Genomic DNA, 9419 nt, shown 5'->3' with positions numbered 1-9419 from the left:
TAGCAGCCATTGTCATTGTTGCTGTGAAAACCAGCAGTCCCAATCCTTTTTTCTTATACATTTATAACCCTGCACCTATTTCTAGCCATATGGTTCCACCTCTTCCCTTGTGCCAGCTTTCGCAGTATGACAATTCGTTTTACTAGTCTGGCAGGAAGATAGTCGGGTTTTCTTCTGCCAGATAAGTAAAATAAATTGGCTTGCCAAGGGATCTGATGACAGCTTACTTTTCATACTGACAACAGTCTGAGAAAAGAGCTCTGAAGGCAAACTGCACCATCTCTGAAGCAAACTTCCTCACAACTCAAGTTCTCCCAAAACCCCATGAGCTCAGTTTTGGGGAACACATGCTTGGTCTAAGTAGAAGCCAAACTCTGGACTTCAAGAACCTTGGTTTGAGAGTGTTACACTGGAATTTCCTTTGAGGAATAAAATTACTTAGGACAGTTGGAAAATTAGAAAAAGGGACAATAGTGTTGATTTGAAGGTCAGCTACTAGGAGACACTTATTTTATATATATATATTTTTTTAGTGCAGATCTGTGCTGGTTAGAGCCAAGGACTGTAGTGCTACCACACCATTAATTTGGGGGAATATTTTTGGAGGATTCTTTATGGAAGAGGCTTTTTGTGATGTTGCCAGTCTTTCCTGGAACCTGATTCAGTTCAAAGCAACTTAGGCCTGACTGTAGATGGGCCTAGTTTTAGAGTGGAGGTTGCTTGAAGAGAAAGCATCCTGTCTACTGCTACTGAATGATTTCAAGTTGACTAAGGACAATGAGGATATGAATACCTTTTCTTTGGTGGTGAGAAGAGATAAATTTCCCATTAAAACAAAAACACAAAAACAAGAACAGAAATGCCAGTAGTATTTTTTTCTTTTTTAAGGAAATAACAGATTTCATGTTATGTTTGTCTTCCAACAGACACTCCCAGAGAACTGAGGTTCTCTGTCATTAACTTGATTTTCTGTCCCCAAAATATATACGTGAAATGCTATCCCTTATTCACTTTGGAGTAAAGAGGTCTGTTTCAATATGTTGCTGTAACCTATTCTTACTGATCCTGTGGAGGGTCTGGCTAGGAATGGGGCATCTCGGACTTATGCCAGAGAATATTGGAGAAGAAAAACTGCACAGGACCATCCTCTCCAGGCAAGCAGTGTTTTGGCAAGCTGTGTTTGCTAGTGGGAGCAGACCAAGCCCGAAGGTTTCTCCTTGTTTTCTGCTCCTGTGTTGGCAGATGAATAATTAGGCCCTATGAATACAGAGTCCAGACCAGGCCTAAGTTTCCTCCTTTTGTTAAGAAATGCTAGCAGCTACTGATATGAATCAGACAGGGCATTTTGTGTAGGTCATAGGCATGCCAGATTGCTGGCGTGGGGGTGGAGGCATGGGGAAAGGACCAGCTGAGTCTTATTGTTCCTCAGGGTGTACCAGCCTAAGTTGTCTCTTTTTCAAGAGGTCTGCAGGTGCTCCAAGATCCTAAATGGGGAGTAATCTGCTTCTCTGTGATGCTGTAATCAAACGTAATCAAAATTTCTCAGGAATACAATCACAGTGAAAACAGCCAAAGAAAACTAAAAGGACGCCCTGTTCAGTGGAGAATTTCAGGCAACTAAATTCTGTAGTTTCAGAGTATTTCTCCTGCCTGATCACCAAGCTGACAGCATAAGTTTAATGCCTGGGAGCTGAATTTTTTAACAGAAGCACTTACTTTGCCTTTTCTGAGAGGGAGAGACTCTCTTAAAGGCTGATGGTATTCTGGTTTCCTAGTCTTGGCAAAATCATACCCTTACCTATAGAATAATAATACTGTATGGGAAGCAGTAAACATTTTATTTATCATATACACAGTATATACACAGGCTATGTATCTTTGACTTTTTCTTTCCCATTTTTCCCAGATTGACATTAACTGTGTGCTTCCTGGCACCATGTAATGCCGAGACATGGGGATAAAAACATCCTGGACCTATGTTGTTAGTTGAGTTCACAGAAGTTACAAGTTACATTGTTATCTTTTTAAGTCTGGCTGGGTTATGTTATTCATACATATGACTCTAAGAAGTTGGAACTTTACACTTGATTATAAAATTGAGAGCATTCTTTTTCTAGAACCTTTCCTAAAATCTTTTGCAAAACATTAGCATTTAGAACTGGTGGAAAAGTATTGTGCAAGATATAGCAAAGAGATGCTTCCATAATTCTCATAAAATATAGCAATTGCTATGTCAAAAATTGCAAGTTAATCATTATAAGTGAGGGCTATAAAAATAATTATTTTGTCAACCAAAAATTTTCATTGTAGAAAAGGGTTTTTGCTTAGCATCCAACTATTTTGGGGTATATATATGTATATGCATTTTGTGTCAAACTTGTAAGGAATTATTCAGATTGACACTTTTGGTTTTGAACATCTCTTAAAAACAAAAAATCAGAGGGATTTTCAGCCTAGTCTAAAAATTATTTGTCAGCTAGGAAATAGGAGGAGGAGGATAGCAAGAGAACTGTTGTTTATGTGAAAGGAAACCTTGGAGAATGTAGTGAACCTTGGAGTACTTCTCAGTATAGTTATTCAAACTTAACCTATGAGCATCTATGTGAATTTGCAGAGGGATTCCAGACTAGCAATTAGAAATACTGTAGAAAATGTTAGATCTAAAATCCTTTCTCTTCTATTTCCTGTTCCTGGGTTGTAGCTAGCCACCACAATCAACTTGAGAACTAGAGTTCAGAAGATACTGCTAAGAAATGTTCATATCACACTGCTGAAACAGTAGAAAAGACTTTAATTCATATTTTCTTAAGTTTGTAGGCTTTTAGTGACTTTTCATGTTGTAGTCAGTGACTAAAGGGGTCTCTGTAGATGCTCTGAAGCATTGGCTCTCACCTAGTTACTTTCACTACAGGACACAGAGCAATGTTTCTTAACTCCCTTTCTGATACTCTGATTTTATTTATTTATTTATTTTCCCCTGCAAAATAGGCTAAGTTTATGTAAAGAAGCTGAGAGTGCTCTTTCTTGCCCAGAGGAATTTAACTATCTTGAAATTATTATTATTATTACATAGGCCTTCTAATGGCATAAGTTTTGCTTCAGATGTCAGTATCCTTGATTGAATCACTGTCTTAGCTTTGTCTACAAAGTACAATAAATTGGCTTACAGAAAAGCTGAAAATCGTTTCTCAGAAAGATAAGTTAGTCTGGCTGGAGCATCTCCATAATGCAACTATACTAACTCAGTTAATTTGGATATTTTATTTACTGTTTACTGGCTTTAGATGGAATTGAGCCATGAAGTGTAGAAGTATTGTATTATGTCCAGAATTTTTGAGACTGAAAGTTACTGCAGTTCTACTAGGGCAACTAGAATAATGCCAAAATCACTATTATGATGTAAGTTCAAAATTTACTGCTTGCAAAGTAGTTATTAGTTTGGTTCATAAACTGCCAAAATGGAAGTTGCTATTATTGCTTCTTTTTGTTCCAACAATGAATAATAATCAAAGACTTTGAGTTTAAGGTTTTAATTATCTATTGGGTTGAATTTTTAATTTAAAATATTTAGGTGAAGAGCACTTCTGTGTCTTATAAAACAGGTAGTCATGAACACGGAAGTTACATGAACCATTGTTTTAATTCAACTCCAACTGTTTTTATCAGTGTTATTTATATATTTATGTATCTACTGGTAGTACATTTGGTGAAAAATGTCATGTAGTGCTTAAAAGGAATAGTAATAGCCATGAAAATATTATATTTCCAATAATAAATGTTTTACTGGAAGTGTTGTATTAACAAAAATAATAACAATCATGTTAGATACAGATCTTTCAGCTTTGCTTTTAGAAGGTAATATTAGAAGACTCATATACTGTAATTTATTGTCTGTTGATATTTTTCCATGCATTGGTTCTAAAATTGCCAGAATCAGACCTTATTCTTCTAGTTACGTTTGCACTGTTGGTAATTTTTAGAATTAATAGTGGCAGGAGGAACTGGTATACTCTCCTTATTTATTTATTTATTCATACATTTTCTTATTTATTTATTTTGAATACAATTGCATAATTCAAATAATAACTGAAAATACATTATTTTTATTATTACAATCTTCATATAAGTTTCACTTAAGCCCTATAAGAATCTGTTTGAAAATCCATACTCTCCTTTTAAGAGTACTCCACAAAATGGATCCCATTAAAGATCTGAGTTCTGTAGTGTTTATACACAGAAAGCTAACACCTGTAGGAAATTTATTGCACTGATTGTAAGACAGAATTTAGCCAAAGGAAACAAGTTCATTGCATGCAGTAAATGAGATGCTTCTCAGTTATCTTTCTTCTTAAATGCCTAAGTAGGGTTTAATTAATGCATGTTAGTTTGAAAATGTTAATGTAGTATCTCTTCTTTCAACACTGTAAGACTTCTGTACACTTCTGTGTTCCTCTGTCTCAGCTGTGTTGGTGAAGTTTAGCATCTCTTCCAGTGCTAAATTCTGGTGAGCATCAGGGGAAATAATGTGGCTGATGCCTGGTCTTTGTGAGGAAACCAAGAATGAGGGGGAATCAAAAGACGAGATGGAGACAATAGTAGAATGAATGTGGGTGCTTTGATGCTGGAGGTGTTTAAGACCAGGTTGGATGGGACCTTGCACAATCTGATCTAGGATCTAGCAGCTGGCAGCCCTGTCTGTGGCAGGGGGGTTAGAACTTGATGACATTTGAAATCTCTTTCAAAAAATGTGTAAATCTGTTGAAAGATTTAATGTACACAATATGAAGGCAACCTTTTTTTTTCCTCCTTGCTTCTTTTGGCTTATTTTACCAGAATGGTATAAAAAATAAAAATAAAAAATTACTGGAGCCACCTTGCATTTTCCCTGTCAGTTGCTGTTTTGTTTTATTTTGTTTTTGTTTGGTACATAGAAAGCTGTTTTCTAAACAAAAGGGGATCAGATTAGAAGATCGTCTTAGAACAGAAGAAAGGAGCTCAGTAAAAGTCTCTTGCTGAAGCATGGTATTGTTAATTGCCTCTCCCACTATAAAATTCTGCTGTCTGAGAAAAGCTGAAAGAGCTACAAGTAGTGCTTTAATCTGTCTTCAAGCAGTGGGTGCCAACAAGGATAGAAGACAGCCAGCAGTATGTTTTTTGTTTTTAGGCTTTTTCTTTCTTTCTTTTTTTTTTTTTGACACCAGCTGGCACTGAAGCACTTGATGTGTTGAACAGGCGGGAAGGATAGCTTTGAAATGGTTTAAAATAAGTTTGAGGAGTACTGAAATCCGTGTTAAAACTAAACATATGAAAGATGTTTCTAAATTTGATAGGAAATGTAGATGGAAAGCAGAGCATTTGTAAGTGTTTAGAGGTTGAACATCTTCAATTTTGAGAGGCTGAATCTCTGGTGATAGGCCAGATTTGACTGCAATATGCAATGAAATTTTCTAGAAAATGTACTGCTGAGATTTCCAGAATTAACCCTTGCAAAGCAAGTACAGTTGTATTCATCATAGGTTTGGAGACAAAGTTCTGACCACTAACTATGTTTTGCTGATTTTTTTTTTTAATCCTCACTTTCTGTCATTATACAAATATGAATTTAATAATTCCTTTTATGGGTAGGATTTCCTTGCTCTGTTTTAATATCTCAAATAATTGTGGAGTTTCTGTATAAATTTACACATCAAGAGGGACTGTTTTGCTTGGACAAAATGTTCTGAAAGTTTTTTGGAGTCAAGTACTTTACAGTTGTTATGCTGTTGCTCTGCATTTCTGTTTTGGAAAAAAGAATGTGAGATGGTAGCTCAATAAAACAAATTTGTCTCAAATGGATAGTACATCTTGGGTATGTTCTAATTTGGCTTTTAAATTTAATCTGATGTTGAGATTATTTAGGTCATTAACACAGTTATCAGCAAACTGACCTGAGTACATATGCTTGTATGCTTAGCAAAGGAAGTGAGAGAGAATTCAAAATTTCATTAAAGTAATTTTCATATGTACATTTACATTTGTCTGAAGGTATGCATGAGATTTATGAGCCAGAGCTTGAAGGTTGTTTGGCAGTACTGTACAGCATACATATAAACTGTAAACATTTGTGCCAAAATCAGAAAATCTGAAGATATGCCCATGGTTCATATTAGGAATAGGTCCAGATTTCCGTCTGAACCAACAGATTCAGCTCAATTTTTTTCTAAAAAACTCCTCATGAAGTGTAGAATTCTCTCTCAGTTTTTCAGTGAGAACCTTGTTTTTTAAAATACAGTCCACAATAAACATTTATGCAGTCTATGGACACACAAAAAAGAGTCATGTAAGTGTTGTCAGTATTGAAATGATGATGCTCTTCTGTGAAAGAATTTCAACCTATTTTGTGCAATGTTGGCAATGTAATTGAAGGGATGAAAGTTTAACAGATTTTTTGGTTTGTAGTACCTTGAAGCAGTATATCTAACACACAAATTCTGCAGTATGTGTGAAAGTACATCAAGAGGTACACAGGTAAGTAACTTTATATGGAGGAAAAGCTATTTAGTAGTGATGGGTAATTCTGTATTGTCAGCTTATCAGCAAGATATTTGAAATGTCATTCGTCTTAATATTTTTTCACAAAATTCAAAATTAGCATTCAAAAACTACAGAGCAGATGATCATTTTTACAATTATGTGGAATAAACTAGATAATAAGAGCAATTAAGGTAATCAGTTGTCAGAATTTATGAGAATTAGTTTTCAAAAGGAAAAATAATGGGAAATAATAACAAATCCATTTTTCAAGTGTTTATGCTGGTACTCACTTGCCTGTTTTCTTTTCTGAGTCCTTTTCTGAGTTTTATCCTGTTCAAGTTGCAGAAAAGACCTTTGAAAAAAGACCTTTGAAGATTAAGTTTTTTTTACCCATTAATATCTCTTATTAAATAGCAGTAACATTTGAAACAAGTAAGTGACAAGAATAAGCTATACCCATGGAGCTGTGAGTATCACTGATTTATTTATAACAAACTGATAAAAAATAAAGTATGTGGGGGGGTATTTTTTTGTTTTTTGTTTGTTCGTTTGTTTGCAGGTATTTTTAAGTAATTTAGGTTTTGAAAGGCCTCTCTTTTTTCATAGTTAGCACTCTCCTGGTGGAACTGTAGAATAGCTTGTGATGTGTGAGAAAGGGGAAGACCTGATGTTTCAGCCTTTCTGCCTGATCTTTTATTTCCTGCTTATTTGTTGTGTTCTATGCTACTGTACTGATCCAAATCCTCTTTGCTGGTAACACTATTGCATCCCAAAGATATGATAATGATTTAGAGAGAAGTATGTTGAAGGAAGGAGTGTTGAAACAATACATTGAGGGAAAGCAAGAGGATAAAAACATGAGAGCAGAGAAGTTGAGAAATTATGTCAGTATTCTGTATGAGGTTTTAAGTAATTGCATTTGGTATTGTAGTTTTCAGAACTTCAGAGGAAACACTTACAAAAAGAGAAAATTATCATATTTTGTCAAGGAGGGGAATTTAGACTTTGAAATAACAGTGAACTAAAGGCAGCTAATAGGTGTGAATTGAAACTAATTGGTGTTTCAGATCATTGAGTTGCTTGAAAATAACATGTGTGGTGAGAACTGTGGAAGTTAAGTCTCTCTTAAATGCCTAATTAAGCACAGCTTTGTTGGTCATGGGAGAAAAAAAAATGTTATGTCTCTGCTTTGTACTCGACTGACTGATTTAAATGGATGGTCAGTGAAAAGATTTAGATGCTGTTTGGTAAAGTTATCGTTCTGATTAATCTGGTCTACTGGTCCAGGAAGGGGCAATGCTCTGCGGCATACAGGTGGGCACAGGTATAATCAAAATTGTTTAGAAAACATTGTATAACTCAGAACAAGCAGATAGTTGGCACAATGGATGAACATTTTTCTAGTGAATGATTAACCTTCATGCAGAAGTTCTATAGCTGAGTATCTAAATCTGCTCACATCTTGTGGTTGGTTTTAAAGTACTCACATATCTGAGTTAAGTTATGACAAGGACAGTAAAAATGAGTTTTCCAGTGGAGAATTATCTATTAAAAAGCATGGAAGAAATTCCATTCTGCTCCCTCAAAAAAGGACAAACAATTGGTTAAACTTACTTAAAATAAATTGGATGATTTGACATGAAAGATCATTTGCTTTCCAACAAACTACTGAGCTTTCTGGCTACAGTCCAGTGGAGGGGAAAAAAAAGCACAACAAAATGAGAAGAATAAACACTGTCTGTAGCAGGTGGAGGTAATGCCTTACTATATACAAATCCTTTTTGTGTTGTGTAACCTGGGGACAATTTAGCATACAATTTTGTACTTAGGAAAATCATGGTTTATACAGAAAAGGAGAACCAAGGATAATGAATTGTCTACATCTGAAAATACCACAGTAGATCTGAAACACATGTCCTACCACAGTGTCTTATGAATTCAAAAGCAAAGGAAGGAAGAGAGATTATTAAATTTAATTTCACTCCCTCATATCACTTTAAAACAGATGTTCAAAAACAAAAACTCATCCCATCTTTCCAGTATTTATTCTTAAGTATTTTAGTATAAATATTTTGTCACTCAAGACCAAACATAAAAACAGTGGCCTTTATCATTATAACAAGAAAAAAAAGGACTATTTTAATTATGTGTATGCAAACCACTGTTTATCTGTAAAAAGAAAAAAGAAAAAAAATATATATATATGAGAAGTCTGCTGTGAGAAGTATGGTTTATATGTCTGTGTGTGTATGTGCACATGTGTGATTGGTTGGTTCCAAGGGAAGTTGATCCCTGAGGCTTCCCCTCCTCACCATTTTTTTCCCTCCGAATCTCACGCAATCAAGTGCTGATACATTCATGGGAATATAGCTTAGATGAATTGTGAGTTACACATTTAGGAAATAGGGAGTCATCTGATGCATTTATCTCAAGACTAAAGCATTCAAATTAATTTCTGACACAGTTTAGGTGACTGTAAGTAAAAGGGAAACTTTGAGACAAACTTGTTTTAATAAGGTTTTCCAACTGCTGACATATTATGAAGTCAGTTGTCTTCACATTCCTACTAAATGTGAAAGGCAAAATTATGCAACTATTCAGGTAGGGCTTTCCTGTCCATTCGACTTGTCTGGAGTACTAGACTCTGCACTGCAGTAGTAACTGCAGTTCTGTGTTTCCAGATGTAAAAGAGGAAGGCCAAGGAATAACCAGTTTCTCCTGCAGCATGTTTTGCAGACTTCACCCAATTTCATAATTATCAGCAATAGCACTTTTTCTTCCAACTGCTTTATAAATACTGCCTAATATATTCTCAAAATTGTCACAACAATCTGGATTTTATTCTCTCCAACTAAAAAATATCATTTAAGACAAGAAACATAGTCATAAATATTAATCAGAGTCCA

The sequence above is a fragment of the Coturnix japonica genome, chromosome 1 (assembly GCF_054131305.1).
Source record: "Coturnix japonica strain WE chromosome 1, WE-NBRP24, whole genome shotgun sequence".
Taxonomy (NCBI): Eukaryota; Metazoa; Chordata; class Aves; order Galliformes; family Phasianidae; genus Coturnix; species Coturnix japonica.
Note: the sequence above shows the minus strand (reverse complement) of the source record.